This window comes from Stegodyphus dumicola, chromosome X1, assembly GCF_044657685.1.
Source record: "Stegodyphus dumicola isolate Sdum_Otavi_A_Nest chromosome X1, ASM4465768v1".
NCBI classification, from domain to species: Eukaryota; Metazoa; Arthropoda; class Arachnida; order Araneae; family Eresidae; genus Stegodyphus; species Stegodyphus dumicola.
The window spans coordinates 218693537-218715623 of record NC_140780.1 but is presented as its reverse complement, the minus strand read 5'-3'; the positions used below and the strand labels follow the sequence as shown (position 1 = coordinate 218715623).

At 33.0% G+C, this 22087-nt stretch overlaps 1 protein-coding gene and 1 non-coding gene across 2 annotated transcripts in view; both read right to left on the bottom strand.

Moving 5' to 3' along the window:
* LOC118195666 (fibroblast growth factor receptor-like 1) overlaps window positions 1-22087 on the bottom strand; it is a 141866-nt gene that overhangs the window by 114711 nt on the left and 5068 nt on the right. The gene's annotated exons all lie outside the window — the stretch shown is intronic.
* On the bottom strand, window positions 18756-18827 carry TRNAT-UGU (transfer RNA threonine (anticodon UGU)). The gene has a single exon. It is a non-coding gene; the product is annotated as a tRNA-Thr (tRNA).

Here is a 22087-nt window from a genome sequence, read left to right as displayed (position 1 = left end):
TGACAACTATAAACAACCGCAGGATTTAACCAAAACAACAATAAAGCAAAAAAAGAGCCCACATATCTATTAAATTAATTGCACTTCATGGAAGTCCTCTTATAATATCTTAAGGGTAAAGTAGCCTTCGCATGCTTTGCTATAATCAATTAACTTATACAAAAAATTAATTTTGAATTCAATAAGCCTAATTCCTTGCTTAAAGGGAAACACATGAGTGATACACGAAACACTTTAAAGCCCCGTCTTACGCGATGAGACATATCTCCGAACAAGTCTCCCTTGCAGACATGTCTCCTGATTGCATTTCGTCTATGCAGAAAGATTTTGTATTAAGTTCTCTCTGAGCTACTAAACCAATCAGAGTAGTATCTCCATCGGATCTCACAAGAAACATATTAGCCAGCAAAGTTTTCAATGTCTTCATTTTTCAAAGCATATTTTTTATATTGTATATTTATACAGTTGTAATAATAATAACAAAGATAAACGGAAGACTTAATAGTAGACAGAAATTAACAGTGATTAAAAGTGCCAATAAAAACGAAAAAAATGCAAAATACGAGAAATAAATAAAAATTGTTAAGGGGTGTTGGAACCCCAAAATCTTCAATAAATTTTGATTTCGGATTTTTGCATTTTCAAATTCTCTACACTTTTAGCTTTCTAAAAATACCATTCTTTAATCTCTATGAAAATTAGAACTGTACAAAAATCTAGTTTTAATTTGTCATCTACTGCTTTGATCAATAAGGATTTTTACATAAAAACGCGTTTTTCTCCTAACGTGATTTTTTTATATTCGATGTACCTTTTCTCAGGAACTTCTGCTCACAGGTATTGAACTTTTTATGGCTTATTTATTAGGTTCCCTAATATTTACTGAAATGAGCTTTTTGTAATAAACTTAGAAATATATTTTTTAAAAAATTTTTTTGCTTGAGAAAAGTGCTAAATTTTACTATGCCTAACAAAATATTCTGTAATTTACTCTAAAATTCAAAATGTTTCAAAAGCTCATTTCAGTATAATCAGATAGGTATACTTTAATTACAGAAAAAATTTCAAGCTTGTATCTACAGCAGATTTTGAGAAAAGGTACATTGAAAATGGCCAATTTAACATTCTCGGTATAGGGATTTCTGATACCCCTTAATTAAAAAAAATAAATTAATGAAGGGGGAAATAAAAGCAGTTAATTGTGAAATGTAATATATATATATGTAATATAAAAATATGAAAGCGAACCTCTAAATTTAATTCACTATAACCTCTTTTATTTTTTATTTCATTTGGAAACTTCATCGCTCTGTCCTAAAAATAGCGCTGTAAGTCTAAACTGCGTCATTCAAATTAATCATGCGATGTTTCGTAACCCTTAATTCAGATGCCTCTTAACCAATCACGAAATTGTAAACCGAAACTAAAAACTGAAACTTTTGACTCCCTCCCTTCTTTCTACTATGAACTGATGCGTCCCTTTTGCTTGTACTTTCCTCTTGGCCAGACGTCTTTGTGCAATCATGTGTGTGCTGCTATGTTCACTTCTATGGCAATAATATCAAAAGTGTAAATGTTCTTTAATAGGCACGAGTAGAGTGCCAAGTGAAATTGTGGCCACAAAATGAGAGTTTAAATAAAATAAAAAAAAAAGAAGGAATTTAAGCCGGCTCGACTGCTTTTTCTTCAAAAATGGATGGACGCTCTAAGCATCAAGTATCTACGCAATTAGTATTTCTACGCATCTACGTCTCAGTGTTCTTATTTGAGAGCCTCCAAAAGTGTTCTGTCATTACATTCTTCGGCCAGTTCTAATTATGAAAAATTCTACACGAGTTTGTTAAGCAATGTTGACAGTGAATCATGGGAAAAGTCCTGTTTCATCGGAAATTTTAATGCAAGTTTGTACCTCATTTATGATCAAATCATTCATGTCGTGTCATCCAACCACAGTTTCATTACATATATATGTAAGATGGAAAAATATGTAAATCAGAATTAAACTAATTTAAACTAACTCCCAATTCCCTTTCATTCTCGGTTCTAAAAATCGTAATAACTTCTCTCGATTGCGTCAGTTCTAGATCGTTCCATTTTGCATGGCCCACGCAGCGCTGATGGCGTAATAATTGGGAACTAAAACTTTTAACTCAAACCAAAACCTTTCTCTTCGTGTGCTTCCATCTTGCATAACTTTTCACTTCAGCTTCCCTCTGTGCGCTGCTTGGACGTAATTTCGCTACCTATTGCAATAATATAAAAATGTAAATGTTCTTGAATAGTCACGACTAGAGGGCCAAGTGAACTGTGGCCACAAATATCAGTTGCGAATAAAAATGGAATTAAATCTGCCAAATTTTTTATATATTGCGAAGTCAAGATATTAGCATACTATGCAATCAGAATTCCTCCTCTTCAATACGGATCTAAGATTTATCCTATATAGTTATTACGCATCGAAGCTGCTCCGTCTTTTCCTTGGTATTAGTAGATATATAGGTATACGCATATTTTATATTTTAAAATTAACTGCTTTCTGTATATAAATAATGATTACTTAAAAAAGAAAATAAATCGATTACGTCATATATAGCATAAAATATAACACACATTGCTGATAAGTAGATTCATAATAAAGCATCTTTTTAAGAATATGAAAGAGGAAAAACAAATTTTATCATTTTATAAATAACGGAAAAATCTAATAATTATATTTACGTAATTAATATAAAATTATTAAGTAAATAATTAACTGATATAAAATTTTATTTATAATATTTAAATAATAACCCTTTATTTATAGTAATAAAATACTGTAATTACTCTATTATTACATATTTACATGTAAGGATTTTTTTAATTTTATATTAACAGATCTATTAATTACAGAATTATTGAAACAACAAAAAATTTATTTTCGGTGGAAAAAAATCAGAAAATAATTAGCTGTATTTGAACTGATACTCTGCTGGTTCACGGAAAATTTAAACACTTCATATACTGGGTCAAGCGATTGAGCCAGTTTGTTGAAACCAAACGTTGAAAAAGCATTAACAATAAAAAAGACATCAAAATACAAACAGACGATAAATTAAGATTGTTTTGTTTGTCAGACTTCTCGGAACCTTAGGGAAAAATATTCTAGCAGATTTAGTTAACAAATGAGGGTATAAAATACATCGCTCCATAGTTTACAATATCAAATCATTTGCAGCAAAGTGAAAAAATATTCTATTTAGAAAGAAATTAATCGGAAATTAATGATCCGAAAGAAATATCGCATCATAAATGAGTGAAATTTGTTAAAATAATAATAAAATCTCCGAGCGATTCGCGCCATATTTTTCAGTAAGCTAAACACTTAAAGTAGCCGCCATTATTTTTGGACACGTGATTTCCATACCCGGTTTCATTGGATGTCGTTAAATATGTCTCCGGTGATAATGTATCTATGTCATGAGCAATGATCATGACTCCGGCGCAGTCGCCGCAGACAAGTATCTGTTGCGCCTGACATAATTTCCCTGTGTCCACAGTGGCGCAGGCGCCACAGACTTGCAGATACATCTTCGGAGATATGTCTTTTTGTGTAGACAGGGCTTAACTGGGATTTATTCATGGTCCTAACAATTCCTACAAAACAAAAACTGATTCATTAGTTAAAGAATATGAAATAAATGTAAATCTGAAATTTTAATGGTCTTAATACTTTTCCCTAAAAATTCATTTCCAAATATTATCAGATGTGAAAGATGTCTGAGCGTTTGCTTTTAGTAGCTTATACACTTTTCTACACTTGATTGCAAATGCAGAAAAATGTTCATTAAAAAAAAACTGAGAGGAAGAGAATTTTTTCTCTTTCATCTAAGTAATTTAGAATACCACTCATTAATTTTGGCACTTACACTTGGTTGCCCCTACACTGAATTGTCTTTCATACCTAAACTTCTGGTGTTAAACTGCTCTTACAAAATTAGATAAAATGGTGGAAGAAACAAATAACCGAAATTCCATGTCAACGCCGGTTCAGAACGGCCGTCCTCGTCGTTTATGGTTGAGACATCAAGTTACGCGATAAGCTGTGTGTGTATAATTCCATAGCCTGGCTGAGTCAGTTTATCATGTGCTGTAAATCACGTTTCTTGATCCTGCGTATAGCCCGGTTGACAGGTGAAAGAGCTCGAGTTTAAAAAGTGCAGCTGTTTCATTTGAGTCACGGACAGGAACGTGCTGCTGCCGGGACTTGAATACTGGACACAGAATAAATAGAAAACAATATCGCAAAATCTTTCAGAATTCTGTGGCGGATTTCAATTCTCGCATATTAAATAAAATTTTAAATGTTATTGTATTTTTATTTTTTAGTTATTTATTCTTTTCCTATGTAGAAGTATTACTAAAAGTTAACAAAAGCGATATATGATTAAAATAGTAATAAAAAAATAAACATCATAAGCTGCATCACTTGACATCAAAAACTGCATATTAGAAAATATATAGTTTTTGATGTCAGTATTTATCATCTAGAATTGAATTATTTTCTCAATCAAAAAGGCCGTAGATACCGCTGACTCAGTTCCCAGTGCTGTCACATTAACTCAGATTTCGAACCGCTTTTAATATTAGAAATTTTTATAATAGTGGTGAGTTGAGGGACTATTTTTTGTAAATCGCGAAATGTTTAAAACTCTTTACTCTTTTTCTTAATTGTTTAATTATATATTTTAGCTATAATTAAGTTACAATTATCAATCAGTTCTTAATCGTTATACATGCTTATTTATTATTACCTCACTACTGCACTACTCTTTTTAGGAATCTTCTTCATTATTTTAAGGTTAGGTTAGGTTAGGTTATTTACTTACGGCAAAGCCTCGAAGGCTAACTGCCTAAGGGGAGGAATGCCTTCGTGGAGGACTTTCTAAGGAAAACTGGCTCGTATACACGTTACACATGGAGAAAACCAGGAAAACACCCATGCAGCCGGCCCGTTCGCGGGATTCGAACCTCGGACCGAACTACCAGTGTTCAGCGATTTTACCGCTCGGCCGCTGGTGGGCCCCTTCATTATTTTAATAGATTAGCTAAATGCATGTGCGTCGTAAGCATTGCCACCAAGCTGGTTTTCACTGGATAAGCCGTTTTTATATTACTGATCCGGATTAACTATTAATTTGTCCGGTTTTCGTAGAAACTGTGAAATTATGATTTGCAAGAATATTTGAAAGTATTTTATTTTTAGCAGATAATGATCATAACTTCATCCCAACCCAAACTCAGGAATGGCAGAAAATGTAATTTTGAATTTTCAACCCGCAAGTATTGTACAGTAAAATTTACAAATATTGCAAATGTGAGAGTTTCAGTTTAAGTGTCATTCGTGGAATTAATATCGATATCGGAATTGTTTTATTATAATATCATTTCATCATATGCCACAAAATTATTTTATGTGGTGGGTAATTATTATATGTACATTCATATGGCTAGTAATTATTATATGTATGTTTCATTACATATGTAATTATTATATTAATTAATAATGTATGATGTTACACGTTAACCTTCAAATAAGAAATATTATTTTCTTCACACTATAAATGAAACAAAAAAAAGAGATTTTTAAAATTTTTTTTTATAATATCCTGTTTTAAAATGTTCGGGTGAGCATTTTGAAAAGATGGTAACAATGGTCGCGAGGCTAAAAACTTAAATTAACACTAGTCGCGACCTGGCAATCGGTTCATTTCACGAGTGATTAGACTCTTCAATTATCAGCCACGTAACTTGGCAAAATGCCAGTTCTCAGAGTAGTTATTCGGTGAGGCATAAGATCTTTACTTTACTTTTCAAATAAAACAATACATCGCTTAAGAAACTGAAGGATTTTAACCAGTTAACTGTGGCGCTCTCGTTTAAGAGTGCTCACCGTTTTGTATCGCCAGAATCGAGCCATGACAAATATATTCGTCAATCATAGAGTAAGTTGCACTGGTAAGATATTGGATGAAAAAGATGGGTTTATTTTATAAAATTGAAAATTTTATTACTAACATAAGCATATATTAACATACATATTAGACTAAAAATGCAATAAATTAAATTAAATATTATACATATAAAAGTACGAGTTTAAATTCCTGCTGTGGAGTGATATTCAGCGAAACAAGGTACTATACACAATGGGACTTTGCAAATCGAACTCCAGTAGCGCGATTCCTTCCTGATCTTAATTTTGTAGCAATGCGAACACCTTCGCATAGAGGTTCCCCCCCCCCCGATGTTTCGGGTATATAATCTGGAACATGATTCCCGCCTAATTGGCTTATGTTAGGTCTAAATGGCCGAGTTTGTGTTGATTTATTTCTTTCAATTGGATACGTCGCAAAAGTGTCTTCAATAAATTTGCGCAAAATGTTGATACGCGATAATGTTCCATTATTTTTTTAAATAATATGAATGCATTCAGACACATAATGCCTAAGAAATGAAGAAATACCTTTTTATAGCACTTTTTGAGTCATTTTCTTGCTGTGGAGTACCCTGTGATAATTCCATCGCTCATATCCACTCCATCCATTTTTTCATTATAATCACTCACTAGCTCCCGTCTCTTTGTTAATATTTTTTTTCTTTTCTCTGTTTCTATTACGTTGCTTTATACGCGCGTTGCTTACACTGCTTTATACGCATGACGTGTATACTCGTCAATAAACAATATTTGCCGCTTTTCAATGACGAGTATACTCGTCAATCACAGTTAACTGGTTAAAGCGTTACGCTTGCTTTTCATTAATTATTTTTTTAATTGGCGTATACAATATACTTAAGGAATAATTTTATGAATAATTACACCACTACTGTAATTAATAAAAAATACTTCTAATACTATAAATTGTATATCTCGGGCACAATAATCATTTAGGTTCTGCCTGCAACAAGGTTTCAGTTAAATCATATTTCTGAAACTCATTTTTTATTTTCTTATTTCGACAGTAATGTTTCATTTGGAAACTTAGATGTAACACTACTGTCTAAAATGCAAAGGTACTGAACCTGGAAAAAGCAAAATTTACAAGTTTCGAAATACCGCTCTGAGAGATTTCTCGCGTGATTAAAAGCACAGTATAAGAACACAACATAAGTACACAAACGGAGAAATGAACTTCATAGCGTTTTAAGATTACTTCGAATCAACTAATATAAGGCAATAAATAAACAGTTACTATAAATTAGCATTAAATGAATATGTTTGAAATGATATTTACTCTTTCGATCCCTTTATAAGCAACTTTTTACGTTTTCTGCTTGAATTATTTACAATAAATCGTGTGCAGTTAAACGGAAAATGAGCAAAAAGGAATTAGAATTTGTATCTGAAGCTGTAGAGGAAATAAATAGACTATACCGACGCAGGAATGTGTAAAATGTGCAATGCTCTTTCCGAAACAGCGTGCTTCCAGTTATAAACACGAAGCAGATCATTGGAGGTGGAAAATAATTCTTATTCTTACCTCCATGAAGCAGAAAGGAGGGAGAAAATATCTTATGTACTCCCACTTTTAAAGGGCGACTGAGGATGAGGGGACCCAGTCGCCAAATCCTAGTGGTGACGAATTATCTTCGCCAACTTTTCAGTTCGAGCACCACTATAAAATCATTAGGTTATATCAATGCAGAAACGTGAAAAATGTATAATGCCCTCGCCGCGATTGAAACTTCTGAACTCGCGATTACGCGTCGCGCGTGCTTTCAGTTACACCACGAGGGCATGCGGAAAGGAGGGAGAAAATACTTTATAAAGCAATAAATAAAGTTAAAAGGCTATTTTTCCACCTCTTGACTAATTAGAAAACTAGAGCAATGTATAAGCAATAAATTCTTAAGCCATAATTAAATCCCCTCAGCTCTATTCCATAAAGTTAAACAATGTTTCATCCATATAAAGGTAAAAAATGGGGGAATGATGATTAATAAAACTTTGAATTGCAAAACGCATTCTTGTGTCCTTTAAGGTTGTAAGCGTTATTAATTTTTGTGCAAATGAAATCACAATTTTTCATTATCACGGTGAATGGTGACAATACTTATATGCTGACTAGCATAATAAATACTACTATTCATAATGAAAAACCTTTCTCTCGAATAAAAAGCAATGTGAAAGATCACACAAGTGTTTATTTTCAAAGATGAAGATCAAATCATCTGGTACCCCATTTAGCTGCAAGCCTTTTTCTAAAGCTGCTCAAACAGATGCTTTAATTACCTACTTATAAAAATAACAAATTGTTTTTATGATTCGAAATGACGGCTATTGAAAGGTCAACACGCTCTAAATTAATGTCATGTTCACTAAGAGCGGCACGAAATAAGTGTATATTTCTTCACAAAATAAGGTTCACTTGATATTTCTAGAGAGCAAGCTATCAGAGAACATCTTTTCCGCACTGGCTCATAACTATCAACGACTGAGACGAAATGGATCTTCTCTGTTACTTGGTAATGGATGGCACGTGCATTGCTAAGATAAGCATATTCCATGCATTGACTTTGTAATGAAATATGCAGTTAGTCACCCTAGCTCATAAAGGTGTCTTGCAAAAATCCAGTCAGATAAGAGGGAAACTTGAAACAACAAAAAGGTTAATGAAGTTCTCTTTTCAGACGCACGTAAGTCGATTTCCATTTAAATTCAAATTAAGAGACTTTGGCAGCATATCTTATTCTTTTGATATCACGATTCTTTTACTTGCTTGAGGAATAATTTTTAAATTTTGGTTGAATATATTTAGTTTCATTCTTTTGCTATGTCAAGAAAAATTAATTCTACTGATATGAATGTGAAATATTATGATCTGAAAAGAATATAAATTACTTTCAACACATCTAACTTTAACCTAAACATGGATGTTCTTCAAATAAATACGACAGACTAAAAGCCTTTCAAGCACAGTGACAGAACATTTGAAGAACATGCATTAATGAACTTAATAAAAATATAGAATTAAAACGATTGTATCATTGAACTAAATACCTTTATTTTAATCATAAAATTTAAACAACATATAATTAAAACATTTTTCATTTAATACTTAAATACATTTAAAAAATTATGTGACTTATATGAAATAACTTAAAAGTTTTTAACTTTGAAAGCAATAGCTTGGCTAACTAGTCCATTAAAAGAGAGAGAATGAAAAAATATGAACAGCATTTTATTAATATGATTATTAATATGAATAATATTTTATTAAAAACCTTTAAAAATGAGCATTTAATTTTTAAAAATGCATTTTTACAATGCACTGGATGCAATAGCTTATTATGTCTACGCATTTTAAAACGCCTTTGATTAAAATGTGTTTTACAAACAGGAAAAAAACATTGTTCAATTTGAGATGTATAATTTCATGATTGTAGTAGATTACTCATTACTCTGAGAAGTAATATTATAAATTCAACTGAAATATTTTTTTCTGCACCGGGTACAGAACGCTGGATTTGATATAACACTGCTGAGTCCATTGTTCTTGATTTTTAATTTCGTCTCATCCCTAGTAAGTTGAATAATTTTACCTATTTAAAGTGGGATGGCATGTGAGCCGGCCTAAGTAAACCATAAAAAAAAATGTTAAAATTCCGGAATTTCTTTTCAGGTGAGTGCAAAGGCAAAACTTTTGATTAAACTTGGAAGATCCTTGGATCTTCTTGGTTCTTCTTCCATCTTCAAAAGCATAATCTAGTGATGCGCAAAATGCCATACTTTTCCCTGTTTTTATATGTTTTTATTTCTACTTATTCTTAGTGAGCAGTGAGCCCATATTTGAACTGAAAAACTGTTTATCTCAGCAGTCTATGTATTATTGCACGATCTTTGAATGAAAGGAATGCGAATTTAATGGTTGGGCAGTTATAAGTTACTCATGTTACAATCAATAACACAGAACCATTTCTGTAGTTACATCAGTTATTTTATTAAACTTCTTTTCCTTTTGCATCATTTTCACTTTATCCATGATGATGCCAATTGCGAATAAATAAGAATTTATTAATAGCGTGCCTTCTCTACCAAACCTTAAATTCATAATAGTTAGCTGTCTACCAGAGAATATTAAAATGTTTCAAATGTATTTTCGTCACTTTGATTCTGTGAATTTAAAAGATATTTATCTTCATTCTAAATTTATTCATGAACACTTACTTGAAGTTTCCCCATCAAGACACGTGACTTTTAACGTTTTATTTAGCTTAAGTAAAATTGAAAAAACGTTTAATTTAGCTTAAATTTCAGTCTAGCAAATATTGCTTTAAAACTGTAATTCAATCACCAGAAAGCAGAAAAATGCAAGATTAACATACAAAAATTAACCTCGCATTTCCTTTCCTATGCTACGTCTATTTCCTTCCTTCTTCCAGTTCAAGGGGAAATGATTTTTTAGACAAAGTATGAGTAAGAGAAACGAAAAAGGTACTTAATAAGTGCGAAAAAATGAACGTGATGAAATAATGAATTGATTGTTTGAAGAAAAAAATTCAGCTGAAGCAAGAAACTGCGATCACAACAGCTTCTGACAAAATTTACGATTAATTTAATAATGAAATATAGCATTGGCTGTACATTTAATTGGCTCCCCTTATAAGGTATTTCTCCCGCCTTCCTAGCGTGCCTTCGTGGTGTAGTGGTTCTGCACGCTGGGCCGGTATTCCGAAGGTCCGTGCTTCTAGATATCTGAGAATCTCCGAAATTTTCATTTGGAATACATACTATAAGGTATTTCTCCCGCCTTCTTGGCATGCCTTCGTGGTGTGGTGGTCAGCACGCTGGGCGCGTAGTACAGAGGCCCGCGGTTCGATTCCCGGCGAAGGCGATCGCTCATTTTTCATCTTGCATGCTTCCAAAAATACCTAATGTCTCTACACCCTTTAATAATTAGCCCTCTTCCTTTACTTCTCCCCACCCAAAAGAAAACAATAGTTTTAAAGAAAATGTGTTAATGCTACCAATGGCCGTCTAGCAAAGCAAAAATTAATTTTATACTTTTAAGAGCTACTTCTCTCTTCCCTGGTTTAATTTTCAAGATATTTTTAGGGTATGCGTTTCCTAGGTTCGTATTCCCTGAATTATAAATTTAAAGTAGCTTTTCGAATGAAAATTCAATAATTCTCAAATATTAGACACTGTGCTTTTTTTCTTAAAATAAAATGTAGGTTTTAAAAAGAATTGTTCATTACTTTAAAAAAACAAATTCTTTTGTCTTCGCACAGTTTTCCCCTTCACTTCCTATCTAGAATCATTTAAAAATAGCGAATATTTCTTTAAAATATTTTGAAATCAGTTTTACTTATACGTCTACTATAACTAATTAATGGTATAATTATCATCATATATGTTATGTACCTCATGCATAGAATTCCTATTTAACAACAATGATAAATTTCTGTATCAACATAGAATCTGTCAGTTCTTTATAAGATACCTTTTAATATTATTGAAACGGTTATGTACTTTTTAATGGCAATTTGTTACTTTCCATTTCATATCCTTTTATTTTTTTAATAAATATGGAAAGAAATACTTCAGCTTGTTAAACAAATAATTTTTTAGATGAAATCTTCAGCGAAATATGTGGTATTTAAACTGATTATTAGTTTGGTTTATTTGATTATTTAGTTTGGTTTATTCGATTATAGCAAAACACTTGAGGGCTATCTGCCTAAGGGTAGGTTTGCCTTCGTGGAGAACTGTCTAAGAAAACTGGCTTTTAACACGTTACACGTGGGAAAAACCACGAAAACGCCCATGCAGCCAGCCCGTTCGCCTGATTCGGACCTCGAACCGAACTACCAGTGTTCAGCGACTTTACCGTTCGGCCGCTGTTAGGCTTTAAATTGATGGGTCCGCTTTAAAGACAAAGGATTATTATTTCCAGACACTGAAAATATGTCTTAACGCAAATGAAGTGTTTATCCAGACTCTTGTGTATAATGTTTTATGTATCATAATCTCATGGATAAAAAAGTTTGACTATGTCAACAAATTTTTAAGTCTTAACCAAAAAAAATTATCAGTTTTACTCACCCTGAACCCTGAATGTTTACTCAGCTGAATTAATAATCTCACCATGACATTTATGCAATCACAAAATTCGTTGAAATACATATTTCGAATTTCTAAAAAATTTCTAAGGAATTAAAGGCGTTTCTCAAATATTCCCTTAGGTTGTAATACCCAACACATCCATTTGTCAGTTGGAAGACCTCGGGTTTAATTCCCAGAAAAGGTACGGTTAATTTTTGGGGTTCCTGTTCTCCAAAACATTCTAATTTTACAACAGCCCCCGAGCTAAAATGTGGTAGACGACATATAGTCGCCATCTTAATTTAATCGACTGAATTTAGTCTAGTCTTTTTTCCTAATCCCACTTTATGTCAAGGAAATATAAGGAATCAAAAGTATTCTTTCTGTGTGTCTTTAAGGTGTAGTACTTAGTGCATACATCTAAAATGTGGAAGCTATCTTACTGGATTCGGTGAGTGCACAGTTAAATATTTAGGCTTTCTGCTCACAAAAAGGAACTTAATGAATACATTTTTAAATGGCACACTGAGAATGAAATGTTGTTAAACTCATATAATGATTTTTTTTTTTTTTTTTTTTTTCAAATCTATCTTTCTTTCTAAAACAACAGAGTGTATATAGCAAATTTCTTGAAAACATGTTTCCACCAATAAAAGCACATATTGCTTTCGTGTTCATTAAAGAAATATATTTATAACCTTTAAAATTTTAAAAGTTTAATAACCTTTCTCTAAAATGCTGAATTATTCCCTAAATTTACTGATAGAAAAGTAATTTCTATGGTTCTATCAGTTACTAAAATATTCAGTTTTCTAAAATTAATCTTAATTTTAAAAATGAATAACAATAAATAAGGTGAATTTTATATCACCTGCATTCTATTTAGATATTTTTTTCAATAGAATGTATACGATTATCTCTACATATAATAAAAGAGTCTGTCTTGTATGTGTGTCTTTCGTTCGCGCTTGCGCGTAAGCTAATAGACCCACGGCTACGAAATTTAGTACGTAGGTGCATCTAGACAAGAGCCAGTGCACCTCGAAGCGATTTTTTCGAAATTCGAATTCGAATATTTTTTTTTTTTTTTTTTTTTTTTTTTTTTTTTTTTTTGTTTTGTGACGAAATTGCGTCATTTTGAGACATAATGGGCTATAGGAAAGCGATATTTTACTCTACACACTCCATTTTCACATTGTCATGAAACGTAGGCACTTAGCTATTTTACGAACTTAAAATAAATTTCGTGTTTTAATAAATCGATTAAATACGAATTTATTTAACAAAGTGAGCTTAACACCTTTTCAACGGGATTTTTTCTAAAACAGTTTATTTTTAAAAATGTACATGAATGTACATTTATTTTTCTTTGATTTTTGGACAAGTTAAACTTTCATCCTTGCGACTACTTTTACAAAAAGAATTTTGGGTAAATGATAATATTTTGTATTTAAAAAAAAAAAATTTTAATGAAGCTTCTGAGTACACTTCTCACATCTCACATCTTTAAAAATGTGATTTTGGCAACAATTTTCCTTTCTTATTGTTATTGATAGACTTTTGATGAAATTGCATTTTGAATAATTTCATTCTTTCAGAAATATGGGTTTGACAAACATTTTTCATCGTATTTCTTATGTCACTGTTTTCAAGAGATTGGCATATTTCATTGTCATTTTTTTTATATATATAATACATTTTTATTGATTTTTTTTTTGATAAAGTTGTTCTGCAGAGCAAAGTTCTGCGCGGTTTTTTTTTTTTGTTTTTTGTTTTTTTTTTGTTTTTTTGAGTTTCTTTCACGTTATTTTTTGCTTATTTCACTGTTTGTAAGATATCGAAACGATTTGCATGATTTTTTTTCTTCAACGGAAAGTTGGTTAATTTTTTTATATGTAACATATTTAAAAAAAAAAAAATTTTCGGAAGTTTTTTGCAGAGTAAAATTCTGCGCAGTTTTTAAATTTAACGTTTGGTGTTTACCTTCAGGCAATTTTACGGTACATTTAAAAGCCAGACGAAGGCTGGCAGCATAGCCGCTAGTATATAATATAGTTACAATGATGGACATATACTCTACACAGATAGAACTGAAATCTCTCTGCGTCTATATTCTTAGTATTATATATAGATATTCATAATTTTTAATTGCAAATGAATAACCAAAACCTTTTCTCAAAAATCGAGATTAAGAAAAAATTGTTTTTCATTTTGCAGAGTAACATTTTTAATACCTGCTTTGGCATTTAATTCCGATCGATTTTTTGTGAAAACCCTGAGGTAAAAACATACTTATAAAGTATCTGTTTAATTGCTGAATTGTTTCCCCGTTTATTTTCAAACCAATACAAAATCCTCCAACACACTGATCCTGAGTAGCCGCCTCTTTTGAAAATTGCTCTAGCATAATGCATAAATAAAATTTATGAACATAAGTCTGATATAAATCATAATTATTTATTAAGTTATTTCTTACGTCTAGAGCCTGGACAACGGCGAGGCCATAGAGACACTTACTTCAGGTGAACAGCTAGTAGGAGCGCAATATTAACTATGAAAAATTAGAAATCAATTTTGAAAAATAAATTTTACTGTTGTTTATTTTCAAAATTGAAAATATCAAACAGCACTCTTTTAAAACATCATATTTAAAGTACTTAAAATAGAATTTTATAAACATTATTTATGATGATTTATATGTATTATATTACTGATGCATCTTTTATTCACCATGCTGTATCAAGTACAATAAAACGCTGTTAGAACTATTTATGATAACTTAGATATATTATATTATTAATAAGGCTTTTGTTTTTATATGGCCGACTGTGTAATTTCCATCAACTATCTTTCATAACCATTAAACAGGATGGCGCCTCTCCGTTTGCGTTTGGCCCAGCATAGTACCGACATAATAAGCAGCAAAATTATTTAAATAAGAATTAAATAATTTACTTCAGATTTCTTTAATGTATATTTTTCATCGCGTAGTTTCCTTAATTCCAAATAAGTGTTAGGAGAATTTCGCATTAAAAATAATATAGCTGAATTAAGGGAAGACTTAATGACGTCAATTTAAAAGCCAATTTTAAAGCCAATTTATTATCAAAACTGCTATGGTTTCCCATATCTGAAAACGCTACATTAAAATTTAGGGTTACATCTAGTGCATTGATTTATGTTTGCGATAATGAGCTTCATACATTAAAATTGCCATGGAAAACGCTATATTGCCGAAATCACTAATTCTCATTTGCTTCCCTTTAATTGAATTCTAGCTGTTAGCGCTTTTCTTCACCACAACAAGCTTTCCAAAATCCATTAACTTCGCCTTAAATTTATTTCAAGGAATCTAATACTCAGAAGTTCATTGGAATGGCATGGAACGATGAAACACCGGTGTCTGAAAAAATATTTACCTAATTATCAATCTCTCTCTCTCCATTTTCCACATTAAGTTTAGCTTCTTCATTTTTGATTATAAAATTCGTCTTTGGATAAATGCACTATTTCAATTTCTCTGTTAATGTACCCTCGTTTGATTTCTCGGATCAGTGAATCAGATCTCAGAACATTTTTATTAAATTAGAAATTAAGTTAAAATTTTTTGGTAATATTCGGTAATTATCATAGTAGAAACTTCAGACTGGAAGAGAGCATAGCAATCTAAAATTTCAAATTACGCTAAACAGCAACTTCATTTTGGCAGAAATTTTGAATAAAAGTGTAGAGATTTCGAAGGCGATCAGACATAGCAGGATATCCTCTTCTTCAGGAGAAAAGAAAAAAAAATCTGCTGGGCAGAATTTTTTACTTTTTTGCCTCGGGTAAAAAATACCTAGATACGATATGCTTATTTCACTCGCCTTTATTCAATCATTTTGTCTAATTAATGCATGTTAAGTAAGACGAAGATGTTTCAATACTGATCTCTAGATATTATTTTGCCTAAATTTTTAATGACTATGAGTTATTTCAAAACTACTAGAGATTTTTACATATTGTTGCTCTTACTGAAATGAACTATATGCGGAGAGAAGAGTTTTATCGGGCTCTTTAGTCATATGGGAGATAACAATGCTCATCCTATTCATTCTCCAGTTTCCTACTGCATAAGAAGTTTTGTAAGGAGTTAAATAGCATTATTTCCGATTGAATGGAACCTTGTTTTACTACTCAGCAAATTTTATGTACGTTTTATTATAACAGCAGTTCGGTTTATCAATACAAGAGACGTGAAAATATGCAATGTCCTCGCCGGAATTCAAACCCAGGACCTGCTAGCAGGAATTGCTATCCAGTTACACCACGAAAGCACGCTGTATCTACCATCAAATTATTTTTCTAAGTTTTACTCTTTTGTACACTTTCCGTAAAAATGTTTTCAATTTAAAAGAATTAAAGTCATGATTCGGAAGAAAATTAATAACATATATTGTAATTATAGACATCAACGTTATTTGAAATCTAATTCAATATTTTTCTTTTGTCTTCCTTTTTGCCTAGGCGAAAAAGCTTGCTGCATGGTTGATTTTCGTTGCCCTTAAAAGGTTCTGCACGAAGGCAAACCGTTATGAGACAGATAGCCCTTGCGAGCTTTGTCATAATAAAATATCTTAAACCCCTTTCTTTAATTTGTTGTCTGTATAAAAGCAACTTTTAGAACAGCATAAAATACGAGCTCAATGTCAGACTTCATTCAAACTCAGTTGCAACATAAAATTTAGCGATCTAGAGAATGAAATGTGTCGAATGTATTATAGAACAGTTGTTTGAATACACAACTTCAAGATCTAAAAACAAATTAGAATGTTTTAGAGCATGGTTGACAAACCCGCGGAGTTTGGTGATATTAAAAAAAGGTTTAATGGATAATACACATTATACGTAAAACAACTATAATATACCAATAAAGAGCATCCCATCATCGTACGCCGATTTTGCGTGTAAGTGGCAAAACAAAACTGAGCGCTAGCCAATCTGCGGCAACCTCGCAACGTTATCGGACATGTGGTTGGGCCACATATTTCGTGAGATTTTGCGAATGACATAATAATAATAAAAATAGAAGCTGCTATAACCCTATATAACAGAATTATATAATAATATATAATTCTATATATAATTATATAAGCTATATGACAGAATTATATATCGAGTCCTATTTTCCTTTTTAGGTATGGTGAAGGTTTCTTGTTGATATTACTAGCCACCTAAAGAATGTTAATATTGGTCTACAAGGGAAATACTAACAAGTTTGATGTGATTTCCATGCTTCACAAGAAACTTCGGATTTGGGAACAACAGATAAGGACAAAAAATCTTCACTCACATTCCTACATTGCTATTACAATCGAACGTCACTCAAGCTGCTGTAGATAAATACGCTTCGTCGATACCCGACTTGAACCTTGATTTCCAAAAACGATTTCAAGATTTTAAAAGCATGATGTACCTTTTGGTGCATTTGTACCTTTTTCTGCAATAACATTTCCCATAAACATGAATTTATTGTCAGGACAATTACAAATAGAACATTGTGAAAACTGTAGTGATGCCCATTTAAAAGATAAACTCCGTTAGGTTTGGTTTGGAATATTTCTACAAAATATATTTGGAGGAAGAGAAATAACCAGTATTTAACAAACATGCTCTGTCAATGATTTCGCCATTTGAAAACGCTTAAACTTGTGAACAGATTCTTAGTCATATGAAGCATCACATGTGAAAACGAGAATCACTGATGTTAATTTGGAAAATTGTTTGCATAAAGCGACCTCAGTCGACATCGACACTGATACATTTAGTTCTGGAAAACAAATCCAGACTTCTCACCAGAGCCAGGACAAGTTAAGAATCAAGTGATGCACTGGCGTTTTGGATATGTGCATGAAAACTGTGTTTTAACAGCTTTTGTGAGCTATATTTGTATAATTAATTATTTTAGTCTGAAGTTTTAAAAATTTTCATAAATTAAGATAATATTTACTCATTAAAGAAAGTAAGAGACTAAAATTGTTTAAATTAAAAGCTAATGTAAAACAAGTATAAAAAAATCTCATGACCGGATAAATGCGGTCATGCCTTTATGTGGGGGGTTAAACATCAAAGCGCCACGTGGCATATTTGATTATTGTTGCGCATAAAAATTTGTCTCAAACGCTTATAATATTTCTGTAATTTAACAGATTGAAGCTGTGTAAAAGTAAAGATAAACCACGAATCACCATTAAATCTTATTAATTTTTATCTTGTGCTTCTATTGTGCAGATATCATGAGAACGATAACATAAAAATTATTGCCTAACAGACGTTCCATTGCCATATTTAAATTATATTAGTTGGGATATAATGAATTAACAGCTTATCTTGTAGAGTCATTAGGTTATTTTGAGGCCGGAGAGATGAAAAATTAGCAAACCGCCTTCGCCGGGAATCGAACCACGGACCTCTGGAATACCGGCCCAGCGTGCAGAACCACTACACCACGAAGGACGTTAGGATAGTGGGAGAAATACCTTATATACTCCCCTTTTTAAAGGGCGACTAGGGTTTTAGGGGACCTAGTCGCCAAATCCTGGCTGCGGAGAATCATCATCCACAACCCTTTTAGTTCGGGCGCCACTTGTAGAGTCATTAGGTCAATTGGAAGCAGAAAAGATGGAAAATATGTAACCGCCTTCGCCGGGAATCGAACCACGGACCTCTGGAATACAGGCCCAGCGTGCTACCGTTACACTACGAAGGCACGCTAGGAAAAGTGGGAGAAATACCTTATAACCTGAACTGGACATTCTGCTCAAGCTCAAAGAAGACTTTTTTGTAATAAAAATTCGTTTGACTGTGAAAGTCTGGTTCGTTGATTAGTCGATTAACAATAAAGGAGGCTCTACTATCTGCTTTAGAAGAGAAGCTTTCGTGGAGAATATTTAAGAAAACTGTCGCGTATTCAAGTTACCAATGGAAAGAGTCTGAAAATTCTACTAAACCAACTCATTCGCTATGAACTGTGCCAGGACACCACAATTACCAACTCGGCCATTTGGGGAGGTGAACATTAACCGGAAAATCAGATACATAGAATTACTACTCAGTAGCAGGCAAAAATATATTTAGCAGTCAGGAATTATCTCTTAAAATCAACGTAACAAGTTTTATTTAACATCTTGGAAGGAACTATTTGCAGATTTATGTTAAAGGCGAAGGAAAGTAAATGAAAATGCACTTAACAGAAGCACTTATTTATTGCACTTAACAGAATTCGAACTAGCGATAGAAATATGTCAGAACAATTTTAGGAAAGCCATATGGTTTCAACATGATAGTCATATTCAATTTGCATTACTGTTCGTTCTACATACGCTTATCAAAGTAAATTAAGAGCTCTCGTGAATTCTGAGCTTTAAGAAATTAACAGTTGCAGAAATTTATTAAAAAATTTTTATAACAAAGCTTCAGCTATATCATATATATATATATCAGTATCGAAGAATGAGATTTTTCCGTTACAGAAGAACATGCGCTAAATAGTTTTCTACGAATACATGTATGCACTAATATTGTTGCCTATTAGTCACCATAACTTAATTGTGTTACTCTCATCTTTTACAAAAGGGTACTGATTTTTAAAGTAAGTGTAACACGGATGTATGATGGGCATTAAGAACAAACACTATTAAAGCATTGTATCTACAAATTACCAAAGTATATCGGTTATTAAAAGATATAACGTCAAATGGTCATTAGGCTGGAATGGAAATAACAGCGTTTTGAAGCAAATTAATTTTATATTTTTATGTATGTTATCTGCTTGAAATTTAATATTATGAGAAACAGATTAAAGTCTTGCAGTCAAAAACTTAACTGTCTATAAACACATGCGCTTAATACAGGATATATCTTTTTTACAGAAATACCAGAAAATATTTCCGAAAGAATTTTTGAGAAATGTAAAAGCTTAGCTTGTGAAGAGCCAGTACATTCTGAACACTAAATAATGCGTTGCGCGAACTTTGGCCTGCAAAATAGCTGCAATTCGCCTTGGTATGGATGTCAAAAGTTCTTGGTAGATGACTGGAGACCGGTTGTACCAAATCTCTAAGCAGCGGTCACGCAAAGTCGAGATGTTATAACAAGGTGTTCTTTGAGCTCAGAGTTACCGCTGCATGAAATCACAAATGTTCTCTATCGGGTTAGTTAGGCTCTGTCCGGCGAGTTAGGTGGCCAAGACATTAACTGGAATTCATCCTTATTTATACTCATCGAGCCACTCCAACACAACTCGAGCCTTCTAACATGGAAGTTCTAACATGGAAGTAACATAGTTCTCTATCGGGTTAGTTAGTCTCTATCCGGCGAGGTAGGTGGCCAAGACATTAACTGGAAGTCATCCTTATTTATGCTCCTCGAGCCACTCCAACACAATTCGAGCCTTCTAACATGGAGCGTTGTCCTGCTGGAAGATTCCATTTAAGGGAGTGGAGACAGACGCCAGGTAAAGGTGCAACTTATCCGCAGTTATGTTCGGATAGTACGCAGCTTTCGTGGTCTATTCTACTACAATTTAAGGGTCGCAGAGCCGCTTATGAGAACGTCGCCCAAAGCATAAAACCGCCACCACCAGACACGACCAACGACGTAATGAATTAGAAATCGTGATTCATGCGACCAGGCAACTGTCTTCCCCTTACCCATGGTCCAGTCTCGGTGTTCCCGAACCCATTATAGGCGTAGTTGACAATGACGCTTGGTCAACAGAGGCACACGAGGTGGGAAGCTGGTGCGCAGTTCCATATCCAACAGTATCCGCTGAACTTTTTTGTGTGTGTGTTCGGAAACACTTGCACTTGTATTGTATTGCGCTGTCATATGAGCCAATCTCTGGAGCCGATTTTGCTGTACCATACAAGGCAGTCTTCGAAGTCCTTTTTCTTTGATGACGCGTCCAACATCTTGGCATCTACTGCTGGGTTCACCGTCATTTATCCACTTTGCATAAATACTAACAACGGCAGACTGTGAACACCAGTCCAAGTGCAGTTTCGGAGATACTCGTTCCGAGTCTCCTTGACATTACAATCTTCCCTCTATTAAATTTGCTTAGATCAGCTGCTTTTCCCATCACTCTCAAAAGTTAAGTGCAAGAATGATTCTCTACCAGTTCCAGTTGCCGCTGTCGCCGCGTCTAGCTTGTTAAATATGCAAGCTGTATACCGACTATCGTAAAATTGATGCTTGGTGCTTCAAGGAGCGATGCAAGTACAGAAATGCTTGAGTGGGTCCAGAGGACAGGATGAAAGTTTTAGAGGGCATGACTCCTATGTCAAGTGAGGGAATGATATTTTTACCTGGATCTGGAATCTTATCTGCTGGCCTCGACTTCAAAGAGTCATTACCAGTATTTATTAAAAAAATTTTATAACAAAACTTCAGCTGTACCATATATATCAGTATCGAAGAATGAGATTTTTCCGTTACAGAAGAACATGCGCTAAACAGTTTTCTACGGATATATGTATGCACTAATATTGTTACAATTTACAAGTTACAATATGCGCTCATAACGTTTGCTTGGTATTAAAATAAAATAACAGATACATGAGAGCATGCATCGTCGCCCAGGGGTTTAATTTTTTACCTTCTCCAGCAGTAGTTACCATTCTTACTTAATCACGGGCCTTCGACGTCATCCAGTGGAAATGAAAATGAATGGTTACTATATCAAATTATTAGGAATCAGTTGATAAGGAAACGAATTGTTCAGCAAAATATTTTTTGCACAGTAGAAATTAAATAAATGTTAGATGTTTCAGTCTCGCAACTGAAACGAAATTTAAAAAAATATGTTACGATTTTAGGCGCAGCCCGCAAAAAGGTCATAGGGCGACGTAAAGTCTGTCAGGAGGGTCTGGCTGCGTCCCTCATATCATATCATATGTTACGATTTTCCTTTCCTTGTCAGTGAAAAATTAATGTCATTGGACTTAAGAAATTTAAAAGCAAGAGTTT